This window comes from Rana temporaria, chromosome 1 (assembly GCF_905171775.1).
Source record: "Rana temporaria chromosome 1, aRanTem1.1, whole genome shotgun sequence".
Lineage (NCBI taxonomy): Eukaryota > Metazoa > Chordata > Amphibia > Anura > Ranidae > Rana > Rana temporaria.
Genome location: NC_053489.1, coordinates 275,016,894 through 275,030,229, shown reverse-complemented (window position 1 = coordinate 275,030,229; position 13,336 = coordinate 275,016,894).

The window sequence follows — 13,336 nt, the reverse complement described above, 5'->3', positions numbered from 1 at the left end:
CCAATAATACCAAAAACAGTACCAAACATTGCTATATGTGATCTCATGAACAGGAACACAATATGGCCCAGATTCTCAAAGGACTTACGACGGCGCATCGCCATGTACGCCGTCGTAAGTCCTAATCTGACCCGTCGTATCTATGCGACTGATTCTTAGAATCAGTTACGCATAGATATCCATTAAATCCGACAGGCGTAAGTCTCTAATGCCGGGTACAGACGAGAGGATTGATCCGCGGATACGGTCCGCCGGACCGTATCCGCGGATAAATCCTCTCGAGGATTTCCCCGGATTTGGATCCGATGGAGTGTACTCACCATCGGATCGAAATCCGCGCCGAAATCCCTTCGCGATGACGTGTCGCGCCGTCGCCGCGATGATGACGCGGCGACGTGCGCGACGCTGTCATATAAGGATACCCACGCATGCGTCGAATCATTACGAGGCATGCGAGGGAGGGAATCGGACGGATCGATCCGGTGAGTCTGTACAGACCACCGGATCGATCCGCTGAAGCCGATTCCAGCAGGTAGATTTCTTAGCATGCTAAGAAATTTGTATCTGCTGGAAATCGGTCGGGCAGAAAAAAATCCGCGGAAAAAGATCCGCTGGGATGTACACACCAGCGGATCTATCCACTGGAACTGATCCGCAGATCAATTCCAGCGGATAGATCCTCTCGTGTGTACGGGGCCTTACGCCGTCGGATCTAAACTGCATTTTTTTTGACCGCTAGGTGGCGCTTCTGTCGAATTTCACCTCGAGTATGCAAATTAGCTAGCTACGCGAATTCCCAAACGTACGCGCGCCTGACGCAGTAAAGTTACAATGTTTACGTTAGGCTTTTCCCGGCGTAATGTTGCCCCTGCTATATGGTGGCATAAGTGCGGCGCAACAATGTTAAGTATGGCCGTCGTTCCCGTGTCGAAATTTGAAAAAGTTACGTCGTTTGCGTAAGTCGTCCGTGAATGGGGCTGGACGTCATTTACGTTCACGTCTAAACCAATGACGTCCTTGCGGCGTACTTTGAAGCAATGCACACTGGGAAATTCCACGGATGGCGCATGCGCCGTTCCGAAAAAACGTCAATCACGTCGGGTCACAGTAGTTTTGCATAAAACACGCCCCCCTGATCCAAATTTGAATTAGGCATGCTTACGCCGGCCGAATTACGATACGCCGCCGCAACTTACGGAGCAAGTGCTTTGAGAATACAGCACTTGCCCGTCTAAGTTGCGGAGGCGTAAGTAAATCGGATACGTTACGCCGCCGCAAGGATACGCCATTCTACAAGAATCTGGCCCTATGTGTGTAACTTAAAAAAAATAGGTATGTTATAAAAGAGAAAGGGGGGGGGGCTCTCATTGGCATTGCAATTCCTGTGTAATGACAACAAAATAATCTGTGCACATAGAGTGTTTCCATTCACTGCCTTACCACCAGGCAGCACATCCTGTCTCTCACTGCATTTCCATGGACCACATACAAATATATTTTTTACTACTACATCAGGTAACTATTTGCTCACCTTTCTGACACCTATGCCCCTTTATTATTTAGTTGTCATTTTGCACACCTTTTTTTTCCCCCCACTTCCTTTAATGATGGTTCTTAACCCACATCTTCATTGAGGCTATAGTCCTCTAGCCCATTTATTTTCTCACACTTGTCCTTTAATTGGATTTGTGGTGTTGGGTTTATATTATATCACATTCAATTAGTGGTACACTGTAATATGTATTTACAATGCACCTATTGTAATTGATTTCCAGAATTTGAACCAACAACTACTACCATTTGGTTATGTGTTTCTCATCCTTGTTGGGATACATGGTATGTATATACTTCTCCCACATATGGTTTCAACCACGGCACATATTTATTTATTCATGTTTTGTTGTAGACCCAAGTGCACCATGCCCCTGAAGAGTGTAATTTTATATACACAAAACGGTCGGGCCTACTAGATGCACCTGTTCTGTAGATGATTTATTGATTCTAATATACTGTATGTATTACATTTCTATGACCTTATTTTGTTTCCACATGGAAGATCTTACCATTTACCATACTATGGGCCTGTCACACTGCATTACTGTTTTCACCATACATGGTTTTTAACATGTGATTGTATATTTACTCATTGTATTTAATTTATGCTGTAATGCTTTTTTACAATAAAGGTATCCTTTTCAAAACCGACTTATCCTTTAGCCACTCTCACCCACCTCGTTCAAAGTCCCGAAATCCTTACTCTTTATTGTGAGCGTTAAACACTAAGGCCTAGATTCACGTAGGGCGGCGTAAGTGTGGGCGGGCGTAGCGTATCGTATTTACGCTACGCCGCCGCAACTTAGAGAGGCAAGTGCTGTATTCACAAAGCACTTGCGTCCTACGTTACGGCGGCGTAGCGTAAATGTGCCGGCGTAAGCGCGCCTAATTCAAATTGTGAAGAGGTGGGCGTGTTTTATGCTAATGAATCGTGACCCGACGTGATTGATGTTTTGAACGAACGGCGCATGCGCCGTCCGTGGACGTATCCCAGTGTGCATGCATCGGATAGAATGCCTAAGATACGTCGAACACTGCCTACGACGTGAATGTAACGTACGCACAGCCCTATTCGCGTACGACTTACGCAAACGACGTAAAAAGATACACTTGTTCCGACGTCCATACTTTGCATGGGCTGCGCCACCTAGAGACATGCTTTATCTTTACTCTGGCGTATGTCTTACGTAAACGGCGTAACTAAATGCGACGGGCGCACGTACGTTTGTGAATCGGCGTATCTAGCTCATTTGCATATTCGACATGGAAATCAACGGAAGCGCCACCTTGCGGCCAGCCTAAATATGCACCTAAGATACGACGGCGTAGGAGACTTACGCCGCTCGTATCTTGGCAGAATGTATGCGCAACTGATTCCATGAATCAGGCGCATACATACGACGGCGCTCATTCGGACTTACGACGGCGTATCTGGAGATACGCCGTCGTAAGTCTTTGTGAATCTGGGTCTAAAGGTGGATATGAAATGATTGAAATTGTGAATTGCCCGAGATTGAAAACAATATAAATGGACTAGATGTGAACTGGACTTTTAATGGGAGAGAAAGAAAACAAGGTATGTGCTGGGTAAAGTTATTATTTAAAATAACTGATAGGGAAATGAAAAGGACCCATATGTTCAGTGTGATCACAGGTCTTCTTAGCTTCTGGTTTGGCATCAATCATTTGAGCTGAGCAGCTGTGCTTATAAAGACTGAAAGGGTGCCAGAAAGGAGCAGAGGGAGTAATGAGGGAGGAATATGTGCCTGGACCCAGTGGAGTGCATTGGTGAACACTTGAAGGGTCGGAGTCAATCATGAAAGAATTACAGTAATGGATCTGATAATGGTGTAGTGACAGTGTGTCTGCAATTTTTGGCAGAAAGTTCAGACACACTGGGGGGGAGTGTGATGGGACAGATTGCACAGAAGAAAGAAAATTTACTTGGGCGTCATCCAAAGGAATACATACAGAAATATTAGGAAATGACCGGGGTAAAAACCCCAGTATTCTACAATGAAGGACTATACTGACCACAGAGAGGGGACAGGTTAAATAAAATCATTGACTTTTCATTAAGCCAATTTACAATATTTTGAAAAATATTTTTTTTACCCCAACAGGGGAGGAGTAATAGTACATAGGCTATACCAGCCTTTTTCAACAATGGCACCCTGGGGTGCCTACTGGATTCTTCAGGGGTACCTTGACAAAATGCCCAAAAATTCCCCCAAATTGCTTAAAAATTGTCAACAAGCCAGAAGATCGATCAAGCCTGCTTTTTTGTTACACAAAGTCGAAGGTTTTTATTGTTCAGCGGTGCCCTTGGGAACTGCGTGGGCCAGCTGAGGGTATCCCAACCACCGATGACTTCATAGGTTGATCAAGAGGACGTCGGACGCTTGAAAATGTCCTTGTTTGCCCCTCTCCTCAGTAACGGGGTCATGTTAACTGATAAAGAAAAAATAAAGAGAAATGATGAAATACTAGTCAGTACTAACGTGCAAAGGTGTATTTGCTTTGTAGGAATAAATCACCTCTAATGTTGGATGTCCTACACGTGTAGATGCTGCTGTGTTATGAAAAAATTATTAATTTTTTACTTTTTAGAATATAAAAAACAAGGGGGTGCCACAAGGTTGTGCAGAATTTCAAAGGGTGCCTTGACTGAAAAACGGTTGAGAAACACTGGGAGATACAAACAATAAAATCAGTATATATCGTTGGAACGATACAATTCATACCGTGGTGTGATATGGTGTTGTCTGTGCAGTCAACATTTCGCCACTGTCTTGGCTTCTTCAGGACCCAGACTTTCTGACAAATTTTAGAGTTATCTAAAACAACATAATATTAATAACACGTGTATATTATACAGATGGTATATGTTATTTAACAAAACAATACATTGTATACTCCTACCAATAGGAAGTAAGAGGTCAGCAAGCCCGAACAACTGGGGCGGGCATAGGAGCACACCAGGCCATTTGAAACCACAGTGCAGATGGTAAAAACAAGGCAGAAATCCTGGATGAAAAATTATATTGTGTCATACTAAATCTGTGATATATGATGTACATATAGCCAAAGGGAAGATCCAATTTCATCAGTATCACCTTCACAATCTAACACATATATAACACAAACAGTTATCAAGATCTGCCCTCCACAATAGAGCACTGGAAGGATGGCAAATAAGTACTCCCGCTACGCTCCACGTCATGAAAACCTGCGATAAGGTGCGCAAAGATGACGTCACTGCGCGATGTGCTCCCAAACCCTCACATGCGCAGATACGCCTGCACTCGGGCATGTCCATGACAACCGCCCCGTATCGCATACACGGTCACAGAAGCCAAATACAGGACACGGCCAAACATCACCTATGAAGGGGAATGAGCTAGGGATACATATGCCTGCCCAAACAAGAGAAGGGCCAGGCCAGCCATACCAAGTCCAAGGATAGGAATATCAGATGCTGACCAAATACAACAGAGCTGCAGAGAATCCTACAAATAAATGGACAAGGCATTTAAAATGCAAATTGTCCATATCCATACATAAGACAATGGAGCATAATATTTGGATCTGTACCGAGGGGGTGCATATTCGAGAGTATTTTTTTATTTCAGACAGACTAAGCACAGTATTAGGAAGGTTAGTCAAATGCGATGGATTTGGACAAAAATAAATTCACCACGAGGAAGTACCATTACAAATAGGGATTAAAACTAAATACCTCATTGAGGTTAGGCAGACATGTAGCTTTGAGATTGGAAATCCATCTGGCTACACATTGAAGGACAATTTTGTCCCAGCCTCCTCCTCTGGGATTTTCTGGAATGTGCTCAAGGGCTACAAACTTGCTAGGGTCATTCTGTGTTTAATGGCAATATGTCTGGACAATAACTTGTTTCTAGCATTGTAGACATGGTCCTTGACTCTTCGCCAAAATTGGCGTATAGTTTTCCCTACATAATAAGCCCCGCATTCACAGAGCATGATATAGATGATCCCTGGGGTTTTACAATCAACATATAGCCGGATTCAGGTAGACTTACGACGGCGTATCAGTAGATACGCCGTCGTAAGTTCGAATATGCGCCGTTGTATATTTAAGCGTATTCTGGAAACCAGATATGCTTAAATTTGGCCAAGATACGACCGACGTAAGTCTCCTATGCCGTCGTATCTTGGCTGCATATTTACGCTGGCCGCTAGGGGCGTGTACGTGGATTTACACGTCGAATATGTAAATGAGCAAGATACGCCTATTCACGAACGTACGTACGCCCGTCGCAGTAAGCTACGCCGTTTACGTAAGACATACACCGGCGTAAAGATAAACCACCAAAAAGATGGCGCAACCCATGCAAGGTATGGACGATGGAACAGCCGTCGTATTTTACGTCGTTTGCGTAAGCGTACGTGAATGGGGCTGGGCGTAGGTTAGGTTCACGTCGAAAGCATTGAGTATTTGCGACATGATTCTGAGCATGCGCATGCATGCGCCGTACGAACGGCCTTCATTTACATGGGGTCACGGTTAATTTAAATGTAGCCCGCTCACTACATGCCTACTTTGAATTAGGCGGGGTTACACCGGCCCATTTGCGCTACGCCGACGTAATTTACTGAGCAAGTGCTTTGTGAATACTGGCCTTGCCTCACTATGTTACGTCGGCGTAGTGCAAATAGGATGCACTACGCCGGCCAAAAGATACGCGGCTCTACGTGAATCTGGCCAATAATGTTTAATTTGGTGAAGTCTGCCATTGGGAAGGTAAAAAGCCTGATTGACCAGAATCTACTCACAGAAGTCACATGAACCGCATTGCCATGTGCCCCTGAGATTGGATACAAAATGGCTAGATGTGACCATATCTTTGATGGATTTTTCTTACCTAAATGTAATCTCAGGTGAATCTTTGAGAGTTTTATATATGGTCAGGGCTTTTTTTCTCAGAAAATAGGTACAGGAACTCAACCACGACCCCCCATCACTTACACACACCCTCCAAACCGCATCAAATAGTGGGTGTGGTCTAAACAGAGTATTAAATACCAGGATTGCATTATGTACAGACTGCAGAGCTTAGGGTGTTCTACATAAATAGTGAGTTCAGGGGTGCGCTGCATACAGAGTGCAGAGTTTAGCGGTGTGCTACACACAGAGTGCAGAATTCAGTCTTCTTCCACAGCATCGCCATCCACATCTCACGTTTACCCCTCTTCAGCTCTGACCTCTGCATACAACCCTCCTCTACTGCCCCCATCTTCTCCCCATCTCCTTAAAAGCTCCACCATTGTCTTATTTTTGTAGCTGTATTAAGCTGAAGCACCCAGCCAGCTCTAGTACCTCCCTGCATACTATAGTTGGCTCCACCTCTTTCACTTGTGGGGAGATCATCCGATGGTGATGTTGGCATTTGCACTGCTCCCCATGTACCTGCATCTCCCCTGTCCCCATCCTTCACTCATTGGGAGCCCCTCAGGAGATCTGATCTGTGGGAGCTGTTGGGGAACAAGCTGTCACTTGTAAGCATAGAAGTCGGACTTTTGTGTTTTCAAGTAATAGTGGTCAGCAGGGAGCAGAGGGCCTGAGCCAGAGGTGGTGGAACTGAGTTCCACCAAGTTCCAACTGAAAAAAGTAAATAATTATTTTGAAGAATTTGACGGAGAACAGAATGTTGGCGATGGTAAGTAGTGATGAATCGAACATACTCAGAGTGTGTTCTTGTCCTAGGTTTAACCACCTCAATACTGGGCACTTTCACCCCCTTCCTAACCAGGCCAATTTTCAGCTTTCAGTGCTCCCACACTTTGAATGAGAATTACTCAGTCATGCAACGCTGTACCAAAATTAAAATTTTATAATTTTTTTCACATAAATAGAGCTTTCTTTTGGTGGTATTTAACCACTTAAGGACCACCGCCTGTGAATTTACGCCGGCAGAATGGCACGGACAGGCATAGGTACGTACAGGTATGTCCCCTTTAAGATGCCGCCGTGTGAGTCTGACCGTGGGTCCCGCGGACTCGATCACCGCGGGGATACCCGTGATCGTCTCACGGAGAGATAGAATGGGGAGATGTTAGATGTCTGCCTAGTGACACTGTCACTGATCGTGTTCCCTGTCATCGGGAACAATGATCAGTGATGTGTAACAGCAAGCCATGCCCCCTACAGTAAGAATCACTCCCTAGGGAACACTTAACCCCTACAGCGACACTGCCAGTGTCATTTTCACAGTAATCAGTGCATTTTACTGATCGCTGTAAAAATGACAATGGTCCCAAAAATTTGTCAAAGGTGTCCGATATGTCCGCCATAATGTTGCAGTCATGATAAAAATCGCTGACCACCGCCATTACTAGTAAAAAAAAATATTAAAAAAAGGGCATAAAACTATCCCCTATTTTGTAGATGCTATAACTTTTGCGCAAAGCAATCAATAAATGCTTATTGTGATTTTTTTAACAAAAATATGTAGAAGAATACGTATCGGCCTAAACCGAGGAAAAAATATGTTTTTTTAATTATTTTTGGGGGATATTTATTATAGCAAAAAGTAAAAAATATTGATTTTTTTTCAAAATTGTCGCTCTATTTTTGTTTATAGCGCAAAAAATAAAAACCGCAGTGGTGATCAAATACCACCAAAAGAAAGCTCTATTTGTGGGAAAAAAAGGACGTCAATTTTGTTTGAGAAGCCACGTTGCACGACTGTGCAATTGTCAGTTAAAGCGACGCAGTGCCGAATCTCAAAAAGTGGCCTGGTCTTTGACCAGCGAAATTGTCTGGGGGTGAAGTGGTTAATTACCAATGGGGTTTTTATTTTTTGTGCTACAAATGAAAAAGGACAGAAAATGTTATAAAACAAATAGTTTTTCTTAGTTTTGTTATAAAATTTTGAAAATAAGTAATTTTTCTTCATAAATTTTGACCAAAATTAATACTGCTACATTTCTTTGGAAAAAAACCCCCAAATCAGTGCATATTATTTAGTCTGTGTGAAAGTTATACAGTCTACAAGCTATGGTACCAATCACTGAAAACTGATCACACCTTTCTCATTTCTTGAGGCCCTAACATATCAAGACAAATACAAATACCCCCTAAATTACTCCTTTTTGGAAAGTAGATTATCCAAGGTATTAAGTAAGAGGCATAACAAGTTTTTTAAAGTTCACATTTTTTCCTACAATTCTTTGGAAAATTAGGATTTTTTTTACAAAAATTTCACATTAACAAGTTATTTCTCACACACGGCGTAGGCATACTTGCAACTACACCCCAAAACACATTCTGATACTTGTCCTGAGTATGGAACTACCACATGTGTGATACTTTTTCACAGCCTAGCCACATAGACCACAACATCCAAGGAGTACTTTAGCCATTATCTACTTTAATACCGGACCTTATTTATAAAAATCTGTATTTTTGCTGGAAAATTACTTAGAACCCCCAAACATTGCCTAGCTGGGTGCAAACCACGTGTCTATCACCGTTGCACATTTTTGGAGAGAAAATGTGTCCAAGAAAGAGAGTACTTGTGGGTGAGGATAAATATGACGCATTTGTTTTGGTGGCATTAGGGATCTGCTTCTAAGCCCTTTGCATGAGGGATGATTTAATATATACCTGTAGCTGATACATCCAAGACTATTCAGCAGTGTCTCTAATGAAGGAAATAAAGTGTTTAACATATCTTTCCTGACTGACTCCATGGCAGCCTACGTGTGGGTTAATCCCGCCTCCTCTCCAATGTGATAGGACCCCATACCCATAAAAGTTAACTCACCAATAGACTCAGTGTTCCTTTTTTTTTCCTCCTCCATGGATCAAGGTCATATTTCAAGGAATGAAAAGAGCACACTTTAAAGCGGTGCAGCTCGGATCCCAGCCATGGGTGGGTGGAGAGCTTGCCCAGCATATCTGGTTATGTGCTGTGGCGTGTGCTGAAGACAGGATTCGGCTGGCAAGGTCCATCTTTACTTTTACCTCCATGGCAGTCGCCTATTTGTTTATATATGTTGTCTATTTGTTTGTTTGCGGCGGCTGGAGCGCTTCTGCGTTCCAGCACACCTGTGGCTTCCTGGTTCCCCATCGCCTGAGCTCCCGCGCATGCGCTGTACCTACTCCCAGAGCGAGGCTTGGTCGCGCATGCGCAGTCCGTCGGTTCCCGCGGCAGCCGCGCAGGCGCCGTGGGTTCGCGGTCCACTGCGCAGGCGCGTACGTGGAGGACGTGTGACGTCACCGGCGGGCCTTTTAAAATCAGCTGCTGGCCTGTGTACTTTGGGTTTCCTACAGGCAAGCAGCTGATTGACCGTCTGTGATACTCTGCTAAAGCTGTCAGGTCAGTGAGAGATCCTTTTACTTCTGGCTAAATTGATTTTACCATTTCCTGCTGTGCACCTTCTACATTGTATTCCAATTTATTGTTTAATTATGTTCTAATACTAAATTTAATTTATTTATACGCATTGATTTTATTTGGTTCTGTTCATTTAAAAAAAAAAAAAAAACACACACAGATGAATTAAGAAATTTCTTACTCTTAAAGGGGCAGTATACTCATTCATTTTTTGTATTGTTCGGCACCATAGGTTCCTTTTTGGTTCCGAATTAGCGTCACCCTTTACACGCAGGTCCGGGAATTATGGACCAGTCACCGTCTACAGGCGGCCAGCCCTCACGCACAAGGTATGTGCGGGAAAGGGTTCGGGTTTGGGGCTGCTAGTCACATTTCATGTGTGTTGACAGTTTCCTCCCTAAATGTTTTTTATTTAGCCCTTCCAATCCAGAACCGGAAGACCTTGCCAGACCGCAACGCACTTCTTCCTCCTCAAAGTCGAGGTCCAAGCGTAGATCTCCATCTACTTCTTCCCACCGGAGGAGAAGATCACATTCCTCCTCAAGACACCGCTCCCACCGCCATGATAGTCGCTCTGATCGCAGAGCCTGTTGGGGATGTGACACTCGTGTCCCTGAGGGCAAGTCATTATGTGACCGATGCTACGCCCATGCGGTTAGGGAAAAAGAGACTGAAGGTCATCGTATCGAGTCTCTGGTGGAACGTGTGGTTCAACGAACTCTAAGAGAGAATATGCCCCACACGCAGATTCAGACCAACACTGACGGGTCTGTTTCTCCAATCTTGGAGATCCTAGAGGATCCAGGTCCTTCCCAGCCTCAAGCCTCCACTCCGGCTTTTCCTGAGGGTGACCTAGAGAGTGACGAAGAAGGCTTAGAATTTGACTTCGCGCAGGTGACGCCACTCGTCAAAGCGATTAAAGAGGCTCTCCTATGGGAGGAACAACCCGCTTCTCCAGCCAAGCAGAAAAAATATTTTAAACGCTTGGGGAAAGAACGCCCTACGTTCCCGTTCCTGACTGAACTAAAGGGTATCTTTGAAGAGGAATGGAGCAAGGTGGACAAGAAATCTTCCATGGCTAACAAAGCCTCAAGGCTCTATCCCTTCAAACAGGAAGAGGTCAAACATTTGGAGAATGTTCCTCTAGTAGATGCGGCAGTAATGAGACTAGCTAAACACGTCACGCTACCTATTGCTGACTCCGTCTCTTTCAAGGATGGCCTGGACAGAAGAATGGACCAGGACCTTAGAAGAATTTATGGCCTAGCAGGCACGGCGTGCAAACCGGCTCTAGCCTTAGCGGCATTATCAAAGGCCATGGAAGCCTGGACGGAAAACGTTGATTCTTTCCTCAAAGGCGTCTCTGAAGAACTAGCTAAGAACTCAGCCACTGCAGAGCTAAAACTGGCGGTCGCATTCCTGGGTGAAGCCTCCGTTGACTTAATCCGCCTGTTAGCTAGGATTATGCTTTCTTCTGTGACCGCGAAACGGGCCCTCTGGCTACGCCCCTGGGTTGCTGACCCATCATCGAAGCAGAACTGGTGCAAGATTCCCTTCGAAGGGTCAACCCTGTTCGGCAACAAGCTGGATGATGCCATCTCCAAAGCCACGGGTGGCAAGTCTGGTTTCCTTCCTCAGGACAAGCGCCAAACAGGAAGAAAAATACCCCAATTTCGGCGATACAGCCCAGACCGCGCTAGGGAAGCTCGCGCTTACAGACCTGGCGGAAACTACAGAAGGAATTGGAGTAGAGGTAGAGGCTCCTACCGCAAACCTACTCCAACTACTCAAGCGTCAACTGGACGCGACAAGGGGAAATCTTTTTGAGACAACGCCCGCCCAAGCGGATCGTGTTGGAGCTTGTCAACTCCTTTATCGGCACGTCTGGGCGGCCTCAATCAAGGACTTTTGGGTCATCAAGACCGTGACCTCAGGACACACATGGTCCTTTTCCAGTCCTCCCTGTCCAAAGTTCATCTCCACCCTTCTTCCAGGGTCGCTGGAGCAGAGACAGGTCCTTCTAGACTACATTCACCTCCTGAAGATTCAAGGGGCGGTGGTACACGTCCCAAAAGACGAACAGTTTCTTGGGGTGTACTCCCCTCTCTTCTTAGTTCAGAAGAAGAACGGCACCTGGCGCCCAGTCATAGACTTGACATATTTGAACAAATTTATAACACACAAAAAGTTCAAAATGGAAACTTTATCAACCATCCAACAAGCAATACAGCCGGGCGACTGGATGATTTCCGTGGACCTAAAGGATGCCTATTTCCACGTCCCAATAGCAGCAGAGCTGCACAAATTCCTCAGATTCTATGTCAACCAGGAACACCTTCAGTTCGTGTGCCTACCCTTCGGCCTAACGACATCCCCACGGGTCTTCACCAAAGTTCTCTTGGCACTGGTAGCTCTTATCAGGCTGAAGAAGATTCGTTTGTATCATTATCTGGACGACCTCCTGGTCCTGTCCCAAGACAAAACCCTTCTCTTGGCACAAAGGGATCAGGTCATCTCGACCTTGTCCGAATTCGGGTGGCTCCTGAACCTGGCAAAAAGCCATTTAGAGCCAACTCAGTGTCTAACCTATCTAGGGGCCCAATTCGACACGGTAAGGAAGACCATCTCTCTACCAGTAGAGAAGATTCCGGTAATTCAGGAGAGGATTTCCCGGGCCTTGAGTACTCGCCATCTAAGAGCTCATCAATGCTTGAAGATCATTGGGACAATGGTATCCACAACACCGATGGTGAAATGGGCGCTATGGAGGCTACGTCCCTTCCAATCCGGCTTTCTCAGGCAGTGGAAGTCAGGGAGCATGAGTCAACGGATCCACATTTCAACGTCAATGAGGGGCAGCCTCTTCTGGTGGCTTCAACCGAAGAATCTGCTGAATTGTCACTCCATCGCTCCAGTTTCTTGGGTCACAGTGACGACAGATGCCAGTGGCTCCGGTTGGGGGGCCCTGTGCGGCACAAGCATGGCGCAAGGCAGGTGGGACGCTCGCCTCCACAATCCAGGCTCGAACACCCTAGAGCTTCGAGCGGCCTGGTGTGCCCTACAGTCCTTTTCACAACTGCTGAGGGGAAAGTCAGTAATTCTAAGGATGGACAACACCACAGCAGTATCATATGTCAAGAGACAAGGCGGGACTCGGAGCTCATCCCTTCTCCAGGAAGTAGAGCCCATTATGAAATGGGCCCAAGTGAACCTGGTCAACCTGACGGCTGTTTTCATTCCAGGCATTCAGAACTCCCAGGCGGATTTCCTGTCACGAACTCAGGTGGACGTCAACGAATGGTCTCTCCACGATCAGTCCTTCCGTTGGATATTATCCCTGGGAGTCAATCCCCAAGTGGATCTCTTTGCTTCCCCGAACAATGCCAAATTGAAGAAATTCT